Raw genomic sequence first — 14157 nt, 5'->3', positions numbered from 1 at the left:
GCGATTTCTTAAAATTCCTTAATTGCGATTAGCAAATTGCGAAATCGCAATTAAGGAATACCTGCCCATTCATTTCTATGGGCCAGGAGACCCATAGGAATGAATGGGAAGTAATTCTCAAATAGCGAATTCGCAATTTGCTAATCGCTATTTGAGAATAATTTCAAAGGTGCAAGGGTGTCATGATGACACCCTGATGCACCCCTGAAATGAGCATGTGTGTGCATATGGCGCACATACATGCCCTAAGGGCATGTATGAGCGTCACGTGGCACTTTGCAAAATTAAAAATAGTGCATTTTGAAAGGAAATCGCAAATTACCACCAACTGGAAGTTGGTGGTAATTTGCGATTTCTTAAGGATAATTCGCACAACTTGGGTGCTTTTTACATATCATTTAAGAAATCGCAATGTGCGATTTCTTAAATGGTTAGGCAAAATTAAGAAATCGCTAAATTAGCAATTCCTTAATTTTGCGATGGGATTTTGCCTAATACATCCCGTTTTGCGAATTTTTACTCGCAAACGCTGTATTTTGCGATTCGCAGCGTTTGCGAGTAAAAATTAGCTTGATACATATGCCCCAAAGTCTGTAAAAATGGCAATTTTGGTCACATTGAGGCTTTAAAAAGTAGTTATTCAACATGAGGCACAATCCAAATGACATTTTGAATCAATTTTTCTACAGTCCAAAAAATCAATTTTCTGATGAAAAACGATGATCCGTGACCTGTCTAACTTTATCCAGATGGTCAGAAATGGTAATTTTTTAATGTTAAATATTTTGACTGTAAATGACTATTGCATGTGAATTATCACTTCTGAAACTGAAATAAGTGTGTTTAGAGTCATTTTAATGCCTGAAATTGGTCGAAATAGAAGCTTCTGAGTAGGAGAAAAAGTCTGTAAAAATGGCAATTTTGGTCACATTGAGGCTTTAAAAAGTAGTTATTCAACATGAGGCACAATACAAATGACATTTTGAATCAATTTTTCTAAAGTCCAAAAAATCAATTTTCTGATGAAAAACGATGACCCGTGACCTGTCAAACTTTCTCCAGATGGTCAGAAATGGTAATTTTTTAATGTTAAATATTTTGATTGTAAATGACAATTGCATGTGAATTATAACTTTTGGAACTAAAATAAGTGTGTTTAGAGTCATTTTAATGCCTGAAATTGGTCGAAATAGAAGATTCTGAGTAGGAGAAAAAGTCTGTAAAAATGGCAATTTTGGTCACATTGAGGCTTTAAAAAGTAGTTATTCAACATGAGGCACAATACAAATGACATTTTGAATCAATTTTTCTACAGTCCAAAAAATCTATTTTCTGATGAAAAACGATGATCCGTGACCTGTCTAACTTTGTCCAGATGGTCAGAAATGGGAATTTTTTAATGTTAAATATTTTGACTGTAAATGACTATTGCATGTGAATTATCACTTCTGAAACTAAAATAATTGTGTTTAGAATCATTTTAATGCCTGAAATTGGTCGAAATAGAAGCCTCTGAGTAGGAGAAAAAGTCTGTAAAAATGGCAATTTTGGTCACATTGAGGCTTTAAAAAGTAGTTATTCAACATGAGGCACAATCCAAATGACATTTTGAATCAATTTTTCTACAGTCCAAAAAATCAATTTTCTGATGAAAAACTATGATCCGTGACCTGTCTAACTTTATCCAGATGGTCAGAAATGGTAATTTTTTAATGTTAAATATTTTGACTGTAAATGACTATTGCATGTGAATTATCACTTCTGAAACTGAAATAAGTGTGTTTAGAGTCATTTTAATGCCTGAAATTGGTCGAAATAGAAGCTTCTGAGTGGGAGAAAAAGTCTGTAAAAATGGCAATTTTGGTCACATTGAGGCTTTAAAAAGTAGTTATTCAACATGAGGCACAATACAAATGACATTTTGAATCAATTTTTCTAAAGTCCAAAAAATCAATTTTCTGATGAAAAACGATGACCCGTGACCTGTCAAACTTTCTCCAGATGGTCAGAAATGGTAATTTTTTAATGTTAAATATTTTGATTGTAAATGACAATTGCATGTGAATTATAACTTTTGGAACTAAAATAAGTTGTGTTTAGAGTCATTTTAATGCCTGAAATTGGTCGAAATAGAAGATTCTGAGTAGGAGAAAAAGTCTGTAAAAATGGCAATTTTGGTCACATTGAGGCTTTAAAAAGTAGTTATTCAACATGAGGCACAATCCAAATGACATTTTGAATCAATTTTTCTACAGTCCAAAAAATCAATTTTCTGATGAAAAACGATGATCCGTGACCTGTCTAACTTTGTCCAGATGGTCAGAAATGGTTATTTTTTAATGTTAAATATTTTGGTTGTAAATGACTATTGCATGTGAATTATCACTTCTGAAACAAAAATAAGGGTGTTTAGAGTAATTTTAATGCCTGAAATTGGTCGAAATAGAAGCTTCTGAGTAGGAGAAAAAGTCTGTAAAAATGGCAATTTTGGGCACATTGAGGCTTTAAAAAGTAGTTATTCAACATGAGGCACAATACAAATGACATTTTGAATCAATTTTTCTACAGTCCAAAAAATCTATTTTCTGATGAAAAACGATGATCCGTGACCTGTCGAACTTTGTCCAGATGGTCAGAAATGGTATTTTTTAATGTAAAATATTTTTACTGTAAATGACTATTGCATGTGAATTATCACTTTTGGAACTAAAATAAGTGTGTTTAGTGTCATTTTAATGCCTGAAATTGGTCGAAATAGAAGCTTCTGAGTAGGAGAAAAAGTCTGTAAAAATGGCAATTTTGGTCACATTGAGGCTTTAAAAAGTAATTTTTCAACATGAGGTACAATCCAAATGACATTTTGAATCTATTTTTCTACAGTCCAAAAAATCAATTTTCTGATGAAAAACGATGATCCGTGACCTGTCGAACTTTGTGCAGATGGTCAGAAATGGACATTTTTTAATGTTAAATATTTTGACTGTAAATGACTATTGCATGTGAATTATCACTTCTGAAACAAAAATAAGGGTGTTTAGAATCATTTTAATGCCTGAAATTGGTCGAAATAGAAGCCTCTGAGTAGGAGAAAAAGTCTGTAAAAATGGCAATTTTGGGCACATTGAGGCTTTAAAAAGTAGTTATTCAACATGAGGCACAATACAAATGACATTTTGAATCAATTTTTCTACAGTCCAAAAAATCGATTTTCTGATGAAAAACGATGATCCGTGACCTGTCGAACTTTGTCCAGATGGTCAGAAATAGTAATTTTTTAATGTAAAATATTTTTACTGTAAATGACTATTGCATGTGAATTATCACTTTTGGAACTAAAATAAGTGTGTTTAGTGTCATTTTAATGCCTGAAATTGGTCGAAATAGAAGCTTCTGAGTAGGAGAAAAAGTCTGTAAAAATGGCAATTTTGGTCACATTGAGGCTTTAAAAAGTAGTTATTCAACATGAGGCACAATACAAATGACATTTTGAATCAATTTTTCTAAAGTCCAAAAAATCTATTTTCTGATGAAAAACGGTAATCCGTGACCTGTCGAACTTTCTCCAGATGGTCAGAAATGGTAATTTTTTAATGTTTAATTTTTGGACTGTAAATGACTATTGCATGTGAGGTATAACTTTTGGAACTAAAATAAGTGTGTTTAGAGTAATTTTAATGCCTGAAATTAGTTGAAATAGAAGCTTCCGAGTAAGAGAAAAAGTCTGTAAAAATGGCAATTTTGGTCACATTGAGGCTTTAAAACGGAGTTATTCAACATGAGGCACAATACAAATGACATTTTGAATCAATTTTTCTTAAAGTCCAAAAAATTAATTTTCTGATGAAAAACGATGACACGTGGCCTGTCGAACTTTCTCCAGATGGTCAGAAATGGTAATTTTTTAATGTTAAATATTTTGGTTGTGAATGACTATTGCATGTGAATTATCACTTTTGGAACTAAAATAAGTGTGTTTAGAGTCATTTAAATGCCTGAAATTGGTTGAAATAGAAGCTTCAGAGTAAGAGAAAAAGTCTGTAAAAATGGCAATTTTGGTCACATTGAGGCTTTAAAAAGTAGTTATTCAACATGAGGCACAATACAAATGACATTTTGAATCAATTTTTCTAAAGTCCAAAAAATCTATTTTCTGATGAAAATTGATGATCCGTGACCTGTCGAACTTTCTCCAGATGGTCAGAAATGGTTATTTTTTAATGTTAAATATTTTGGTTGTAAATGACTATTGCATGTGAATTATCACTTCTGAAACAAAAATAAGGGTGTTTAGAGTCATTTTAATGCCTGAAATTGGTCGAAATAGAAGCTTCTGAGTAGGAGAAAAAGTCTGTAAAAATGGCAATTTTGGGCACATTGAGGCTTTAAAAAGTAGTTATTCAACATGAGGCACAATACAAATGACATTTTGAATCAATTTTTCTACAGTCCAAAAAATCTATTTTCTGATGAAAACGATGATCCGTGACCTGTCGAACTTTGTCCAGATGGTCAGAAATGGTAATTTTTTAATGTAAAATATTTTTACTGTAAATGACTATTGCATGTGAATTATCACTTTTGGAACTAAAATAAGTGTGTTGAGTGTCATTTTAATTCCTGAAATTGGTCGAAATAGAAGCTTCTGAGTAGGAGAAAAAGTCTGTAAAAATGGCAATTTTGGTCACATTGAGGCTTTAAAAAGTAATTTTTCAACATGAGGTACAATCCAAATGATATTTTGAATCTATTTTTCTACAGTCCAAAAAATCAATTTTCTGATGAAAAACGATGATCGGTGACCTGTCGAACTTTGTGCAGATGGTCAGAAATGGTCATTTTTTAATGTTAAATATTTTGACTGTAAATGACTATTGCGTGTGAATTATCACTTCTGAAACAAAAATAAGGGTGTTTAGAGTCATTTTAATGCCTGAAATTGGTCAAAAAAGAAGCTTCTGAGTAGGAGAAAAAGTCTGTAAAAATGGCAATTTTGGTCACATTGTGGCTTTAAAAAGTAGTTATTCAACATGAGGCACAATACAAATGACATTTTGAATCAATTTTTCTACAGTCCAAAAAATCTATTTTCTGATGAAAAACGATGATCCGTGACCTGTCTAACTTTGTCCAGATGGTCAGAAATGGGAATTTTTTAATGTTAAATATTTTGACTGTAAATGACTATTGCATGTGAATTATCACTTTTGGAACTAAAATAAGTGTGTTTAGAGTCATTTTAATGCCTGAAATTGGTCGAAATAGAAGCTTCTGAGTAGGAGAATAGGGGGCATATGTATCAACATCACCATTTGCGATTCTCAAATAGCGATTGTTAAGGAATCGCTATTTGAGAATTGCAAAACGGGATGTATTTAAAAATTCGCAAACTTTTTGCGATTTCTTAAAATTCCTTAATTGCGATTAGCAAATTGCGAAATCGCAATTAAGGAATACCTGCCCATTCATTTCTATGGGCCAGGAGACCCATAGGAATGAATGGGAAGTAATTCTCAAATAGCGAATTCGCAATTTGCTAATCGCTATTTGAGAATAATTTCAAAGGTGCAAGGGTGTCATGATGACACCCTGATGCACCCCTGAAATGAGCATGTGTGTGCATATGGCGCACATACATGCCCTAAGGGCATGTATGAGCGTCACGTGGCACTTTGCAAAATTAAAAATAGTGCATTTTGAAAGGAAATCGCAAATTACCACCAACTGGAAGTTGGTGGTAATTTGCGATTTCTTAAGGATAATTCGCACAACTTGGGTGCTTTTTACATATCATTTAAGAAATCGCAATGTGCGATTTCTTAAATGGTTAGGCAAAATTAAGAAATCGCTAAATTAGCAATTCCTTAATTTTGCGATGGGATTTTGCCTAATACATCCCGTTTTGCGAATTTTTACTCGCAAACGCTGTATTTTGCGATTCGCAGCGTTTGCGAGTAAAAATTAGCTTGATACATATGCCCCAAAGTCTGTAAAAATGGCAATTTTGGTCACATTGAGGCTTTAAAAAGTAGTTATTCAACATGAGGCACAATCCAAATGACATTTTGAATCAATTTTTCTACAGTCCAAAAAATCAATTTTCTGATGAAAAACGATGATCCGTGACCTGTCTAACTTTATCCAGATGGTCAGAAATGGTAATTTTTTAATGTTAAATATTTTGACTGTAAATGACTATTGCATGTGAATTATCACTTCTGAAACTGAAATAAGTGTGTTTAGAGTCATTTTAATGCCTGAAATTGGTCGAAATAGAAGCTTCTGAGTGGGAGAAAAAGTCTGTAAAAATGGCAATTTTGGTCACATTGAGGCTTTAAAAAGTAGTTATTCAACATGAGGCACAATACAAATGACATTTTGAATCAATTTTTCTAAAGTCCAAAAAATCAATTTTCTGATGAAAAACGATGACCCGTGACCTGTCAAACTTTCTCCAGATGGTCAGAAATGGTAATTTTTTAATGTTAAATATTTTGATTGTAAATGACAATTGCATGTGAATTATAACTTTTGGAACTAAAATAAGTGTGTTTAGAGTCATTTTAATGCCTGAAATTGGTCGAAATAGAAGATTCTGAGTAGGAGAAAAAGTCTGTAAAAATGGCAATTTTGGTCACATTGAGGCTTTAAAAAGTAGTTATTCAACATGAGGCACAATACAAATGACATTTTGAATCAATTTTTCTACAGTCCAAAAAATCTATTTTCTGATGAAAAACGATGATCCGTGACCTGTCTAACTTTGTCCAGATGGTCAGAAATGGGAATTTTTTAATGTTAAATATTTTGACTGTAAATGACTATTGCATGTGAATTATCACTTCTGAAACTAAAATAATTGTGTTTAGAATCATTTTAATGCCTGAAATTGGTCGAAATAGAAGCCTCTGAGTAGGAGAAAAAGTCTGTAAAAATGGCAATTTTGGTCACATTGAGGCTTTAAAAAGTAGTTATTCAACATGAGGCACAATCCAAATGACATTTTGAATCAATTTTTCTACAGTCCAAAAAATCAATTTTCTGATGAAAAACTATGATCCGTGACCTGTCTAACTTTATCCAGATGGTCAGAAATGGTAATTTTTTAATGTTAAATATTTTGACTGTAAATGACTATTGCATGTGAATTATCACTTCTGAAACTGAAATAAGTGTGTTTAGAGTCATTTTAATGCCTGAAATTGGTCGAAATAGAAGCTTCTGAGTGGGAGAAAAAGTCTGTAAAAATGGCAATTTTGGTCACATTGAGGCTTTAAAAAGTAGTTATTCAACATGAGGCACAATACAAATGACATTTTGAATCAATTTTTCTAAAGTCCAAAAAATCAATTTTCTGATGAAAAACGATGACCCGTGACCTGTCAAACTTTCTCCAGATGGTCAGAAATGGTAATTTTTTAATGTTAAATATTTTGATTGTAAATGACAATTGCATGTGAATTATAACTTTTGGAACTAAAATAAGTTGTGTTTAGAGTCATTTTAATGCCTGAAATTGGTCGAAATAGAAGATTCTGAGTAGGAGAAAAAGTCTGTAAAAATGGCAATTTTGGTCACATTGAGGCTTTAAAAAGTAGTTATTCAACATGAGGCACAATCCAAATGACATTTTGAATCAATTTTTCTACAGTCCAAAAAATCAATTTTCTGATGAAAAACGATGATCCGTGACCTGTCTAACTTTGTCCAGATGGTCAGAAATGGTTATTTTTTAATGTTAAATATTTTGGTTGTAAATGACTATTGCATGTGAATTATCACTTCTGAAACAAAAATAAGGGTGTTTAGAGTAATTTTAATGCCTGAAATTGGTCGAAATAGAAGCTTCTGAGTAGGAGAAAAAGTCTGTAAAAATGGCAATTTTGGGCACATTGAGGCTTTAAAAAGTAGTTATTCAACATGAGGCACAATACAAATGACATTTTGAATCAATTTTTCTACAGTCCAAAAAATCTATTTTCTGATGAAAAACGATGATCCGTGACCTGTCGAACTTTGTCCAGATGGTCAGAAATGGTATTTTTTAATGTAAAATATTTTTACTGTAAATGACTATTGCATGTGAATTATCACTTTTGGAACTAAAATAAGTGTGTTTAGTGTCATTTTAATGCCTGAAATTGGTCGAAATAGAAGCTTCTGAGTAGGAGAAAAAGTCTGTAAAAATGGCAATTTTGGTCACATTGAGGCTTTAAAAAGTAATTTTTCAACATGAGGTACAATCCAAATGACATTTTGAATCTATTTTTCTACAGTCCAAAAAATCAATTTTCTGATGAAAAACGATGATCCGTGACCTGTCGAACTTTGTGCAGATGGTCAGAAATGGACATTTTTTAATGTTAAATATTTTGACTGTAAATGACTATTGCATGTGAATTATCACTTCTGAAACAAAAATAAGGGTGTTTAGAATCATTTTAATGCCTGAAATTGGTCGAAATAGAAGCCTCTGAGTAGGAGAAAAAGTCTGTAAAAATGGCAATTTTGGGCACATTGAGGCTTTAAAAAGTAGTTATTCAACATGAGGCACAATACAAATGACATTTTGAATCAATTTTTCTACAGTCCAAAAAATCGATTTTCTGATGAAAAACGATGATCCGTGACCTGTCGAACTTTGTCCAGATGGTCAGAAATAGTAATTTTTTAATGTAAAATATTTTTACTGTAAATGACTATTGCATGTGAATTATCACTTTTGGAACTAAAATAAGTGTGTTTAGTGTCATTTTAATGCCTGAAATTGGTCGAAATAGAAGCTTCTGAGTAGGAGAAAAAGTCTGTAAAAATGGCAATTTTGGTCACATTGAGGCTTTAAAAAGTAATTTTTCAACATGAGGTACAATCCAAATGACATTTTGAATCTATTTTTCTACAGTCCAAAAAATCAATTTTCTGATGAAAAACGATGATCCGTGACCTGTCGAACTTTGTGCAGATGGTCAGAAATGGACATTTTTTAATGTTAAATATTTTGACTGTAAATGACTATTGCATGTGAATTATCACTTCTGAAACAAAAATAAGGGTGTTTAGAATCATTTTAATGCCTGAAATTGGTCGAAATAGAAGCCTCTGAGTAGGAGAAAAAGTCTGTAAAAATGGCAATTTTGGGCACATTGAGGCTTTAAAAAGTAGTTATTCAACATGAGGCACAATACAAATGACATTTTGAATCAATTTTTCTACAGTCCAAAAAATCGATTTTCTGATGAAAAACGATGATCCGTGACCTGTCGAACTTTGTCCAGATGGTCAGAAATAGTAATTTTTTAATGTAAAATATTTTTACTGTAAATGACTATTGCATGTGAATTATCACTTTTGGAACTAAAATAAGTGTGTTTAGTGTCATTTTAATGCCTGAAATTGGTCGAAATAGAAGCTTCTGAGTAGGAGAAAAAGTCTGTAAAAATGGCAATTTTGGTCACATTGAGGCTTTAAAAAGTAATTTTTCAACATGAGGTACAATCCAAATGACATTTTGAATCTATTTTTCTACAGTCCAAAAAATCAATTTTCTGATGAAAAACGATGATCCGTGACCTGTCGAACTTTGTGCAGATGGTCAGAAATGGACATTTTTTAATGTTAAATATTTTGACTGTAAATGACTATTGCATGTGAATTATCACTTCTGAAACAAAAATAAGGGTGTTTAGAATCATTTTAATGCCTGAAATTGGTCGAAATAGAAGCCTCTGAGTAGGAAAAAAAGTCTGTAAAAATGGCAATTTTGGTCACATTGAGGCTTTAAAAAGTAGTTATTCAACATGAGGCACAATACAAATGATATTTTGAATCAATTTTTCTAAAGTCCAAAAAATCTATTTTCTGATGAAAAACGATGATCCATGACCTGTCGAACTTTCTCCAGAACGTCAGAAATGGTAATTTCTAATGTTTAATTTTTGGACTGTAAATGACTATTGCATGTGAGTTATAACTTTTGGAACTAAAATATGTTTGTTTAGAGTCATTTTAATGCCTGAAATTGGTTGAAATAGAAGCTTCCGAGTAAGAGAAAAAGTCTGTAAAAATGGCAATTTTGGTCACATTGAGGCTTTAAAAAGTAGTTATTCAACATGAGGCACAATACAAATGACATTTTGAATCAATTTTTCTAAAGTCCAAAAAATCTATTTTCTGATGAAAAACGATGATCCGTGACCTGTCGAACTTTCTCCAGATGGTCAGAAATGGTAATTTTTTAATGTTTAATTTTTGGACTGTAAATGACTATTGCATTTGAGGTATAACTTTTGGAACTAAAATAAGTGTGTTTAGAGTAATTTTAATGCCTGAAATTAGTTGAAATAGAAGCTTCCGAGTAAGAGAAAAAGTCTGTAAAAATGGCAATTTTGGTCACATTGAGGCTTTAAAACGGAGTTATTCAACATGAGGCACAATACAAATGACATTTTGAATCAATTTTTCTTAAAGTCCAAAAAATAAATTTTCTGATGAAAAACGATGATACGTGGCCTGTCGAACTTTCTCCAGATGGTCAGAAATGGTAATTTTTTAATGTTAAATATTTTGGTTGTGAATGACTATTGCATGTGAATTATCACTTTTGGAACTAAAATAAGTGTGTTTAGAGTCATTTAAATGCCTGAAATTGGTTGAAATAGAAGCTTCAGAGTAAGAGAAAAAGTCTGTAAAAATGGCAATTTTGGTCACATTGAGGCTTTAAAAAGTAGTTATTCAACATGAGGCACAATACAAATGACATTTTGAATCAATTTTTCTAAAGTCCAAAAAATCTATTTTCTGATGAAAAACGATGATCCGTGACCTGTCGAACTTTCTCCAGATGGTCAGAAATGGTATTTTTTTAATGTTTAATTTTTGGACTGTAAATGACTATTGCATGTGAGTTATAACTTTTGGAACTAAAATAAGTGTGTTTAGAGTCATTTTAATGCCTGAAATTGGTCGAAATAGAAGCTTCTGAGTAGGAGAAAAAGTCTGTAAAAATGGCAATTTTGGTCACATTGAGGCTTTAAAAAATAGTTATTCAACATGAGGCACAATCCAAATGACATTTTGAATCAATTTTTCTACAGTCCAAAAAATCAATTTTCTGATGAAAAACGATGATCCGTGACCTGTCTAACTTTGTCTAGATAGTCAGAAATGGGAATTTTTTAATGTTAAATATTTTGACTGTAAATGACTATTGCATGTGAATTATCACTTCTGAAACTAAAATAATTGTGTTTAGAATCATTTTAATGCCTGAAATTGGTCGAAATAGAAGCCTCTGAGTAGGAGAAAAAGTCTGTAAAAATGGCAATTTTGGTCACATTGAGGCTTTAAAAAGTAGTTATTCAACATGAGGCACAATACAAATGACATTTTGAATTAATTTTTCTAAAGTCCAAAAAACCTATTTTCTGATGAAAAACGATGATCCGTGACCTGTCGAACTTTCTCCAGATGGTCAGAAATGGTAATTTCTAATGTTTAATTTTTGTACTGTAAATGACTATTGCATGTGAGTTATAACTTTTGGAACTAAAATAAGTGTGTTTAGAGTCATTTTAATGCCTGAAATTGGTTGAAATAGAAGCTTCCGAGTAAGAGAAAAAGTCTGTAAAAATTGCAATTTTGGTCACATTGAGGCTTTAAAAAGTAGTTATTCAACATGAGGCACAATACAAATGACATTTTGAATCAATTTTTCTACAGTCCAAAAAATCAATTTTCTGATGAAAAACGATGATCCGTGACCTGTCTAACTTTGTCCAGATGGTCAGAAATGGTAATTTTTTAATATTAAATATTTTGACTGTAAATGACTATTGCATGTGAATTATCACTTTTGGAACTAAAATAAGTGTGTTTAGTGTCATTTTAATGCCTGAAATTGGTCGAAATAGAAGCTTCTGAGTAGGAGAAAAAGTCTGTAAAAATGGCAATTTTGGTCACATTGAGGCTTTAAAAAGTAATTTTTCAACATGAGGTACAATCCAAATGATATTTTGAATCTATTTTTCTACTATCCAAAAAATCAATTTTCTGATGAAAAACGATGATCCGTGACCTGTCGAACTTTGTGCAGATGGTCAGAAATGGACATTTTTTAATGTTAAATATTTTGACTGTAAATGACTATTGCATGTGAATTATCACTTCTGAAACAAAAATAAGGGTGTTTAGAATCATTTTAATGCCTGAAATTGGTCGAAATAGAAGCCTCTGAGTAGGAGAAAAAGTCTGTAAAAATGGCAATTTTGGGCACATTGAGGCTTTAAAAAGTAGTTATTCAACATGAGGCACAATACAAATGACATTTTGAATCAATTTTTCTACAGTCCAAAAAATCGATTTTCTGATGAAAAACGATGATCCGTGACCTGTCGAACTTTGTCCAGATGGTCAGAAATAGTAATTTTTTAATGTAAAATATTTTTACTGTAAATGACTATTGCATGTGAATTATCACTTTTGGAACTAAAATAAGTGTGTTTAGTGTCATTTTAATGCCTGAAATTGGTCGAAATAGAAGCTTCTGAGTAGGAGAAAAAGTCTGTAAAAATGGCAATTTTGGTCACATTGAGGCTTTAAAAAGTAATTTTTCAACATGAGGTACAATCCAAATGACATTTTGAATCTATTTTTCTACAGTCCAAAAAATCAATTTTCTGATGAAAAACGATGATCCGTGACCTGTCGAACTTTGTGCAGATGGTCAGAAATGGACATTTTTTAATGTTAAATATTTTGACTGTAAATGACTATTGCATGTGAATTATCACTTCTGAAACAAAAATAAGGGTGTTTAGAATCATTTTAATGCCTGAAATTGGTCGAAATAGAAGCCTCTGAGTAGGAGAAAAAGTCTGTAAAAATGGCAATTTTGGTCACATTGAGGCTTTAAAAAGTAGTTATTCAACATGAGGCACAATACAAATGATATTTTGAATCAATTTTTCTAAAGTCCCAAAAATCTATTTTCTGATGAAAAACGATGATCCATGACCTGTCGAACTTTCTCCAGAACGTCAGAAATGGTAATTTCTAATGTTTAATTTTTGGACTGTAAATGACTATTGCATGTGAGTTATAACTTTTGGAACTAAAATATGTTTGTTTAGAGTCATTTTAATGCCTGAAATTGGTTGAAATAGAAGCTTCCGAGTAAGAGAAAAAGTCTGTAAAAATGGCAATTTTGGTCACATTGAGGCTTTAAAAAGTAGTTATTTAACATGAGGCACAATACAAATGACATTTTGAATCAATTTTTCTAAAGTCCAAAAAATCTATTTTCTGATGAAAAACGATGATCCGTGACCTGTCGAACTTTCTCCAGATGGTCAGAAATGGTAATTTTTTAATGTTTAATTTTTGGACTGTAAATGACTATTGCATGTGAGGTATAACTTTTGGAACTAAAATAAGTGTGTTTAGAGTAATTTTAATGCCTGAAATTAGTTGAAATAGAAGCTTCCGAGTAAGAGAAAAAGTCTGTAAAAATGGCAATTTTGGTCACATTGAGGCTTTAAAACGGAGTTATTCAACATGAGGCACAATACAAATGACATTTTGAATCAATTTTTCTTAAAGTCCAAAAAATAAATTTTCTGATGAAAAACGATGATACGTGGCCTGTCGAACTTTCTCCAGATGGTCAGAAATGGTAATTTTTTAATGTTAAATATTTTGGTTGTGAATGACTATTGCATGTGAATTATCACTTTTGGAACTAAAATAAGTGTGTTTAGAGTCATTTAAATGCCTGAAATTGGTTGAAATAGAAGCTTCAGAGTAAGAGAAAAAGTCTGTAAAAATGGCAATTTTGGTCACATTGAGGCTTTAAAAAGTAGTTATTCAACATGAGGCACAATACAAATGACATTTTGAATTAATTTTTCTAAAGTCCAAAAAACCTATTTTCTGATGAAAAACGATGATCCGTGACCTGTCGAACTTTCTCCAGATGGTCAGAAATGGTAATTTCTAATGTTTAATTTTTGTACTGTAAATGACTATTGCATGTGAGTTATAACTTTTGGAACTAAAATAAGTGTGTTTAGAGTCATTTTAATGCCTGAAATTGGTTGAAATAGAAGCTTCCGAGTAAGAGAAAAAGTCTGTAAAAATTGCAATTTTGGTCACATTGAGGCTTTA

Source organism: Triturus cristatus, chromosome 2_2 (genome assembly GCF_964204655.1).
Source record: "Triturus cristatus chromosome 2_2, aTriCri1.1, whole genome shotgun sequence".
Taxonomy (NCBI): domain Eukaryota; kingdom Metazoa; phylum Chordata; class Amphibia; order Caudata; family Salamandridae; genus Triturus; species Triturus cristatus.
The sequence above is the reverse complement of the archived record's forward strand: the minus strand, read 5'-3'. Positions refer to the sequence as shown.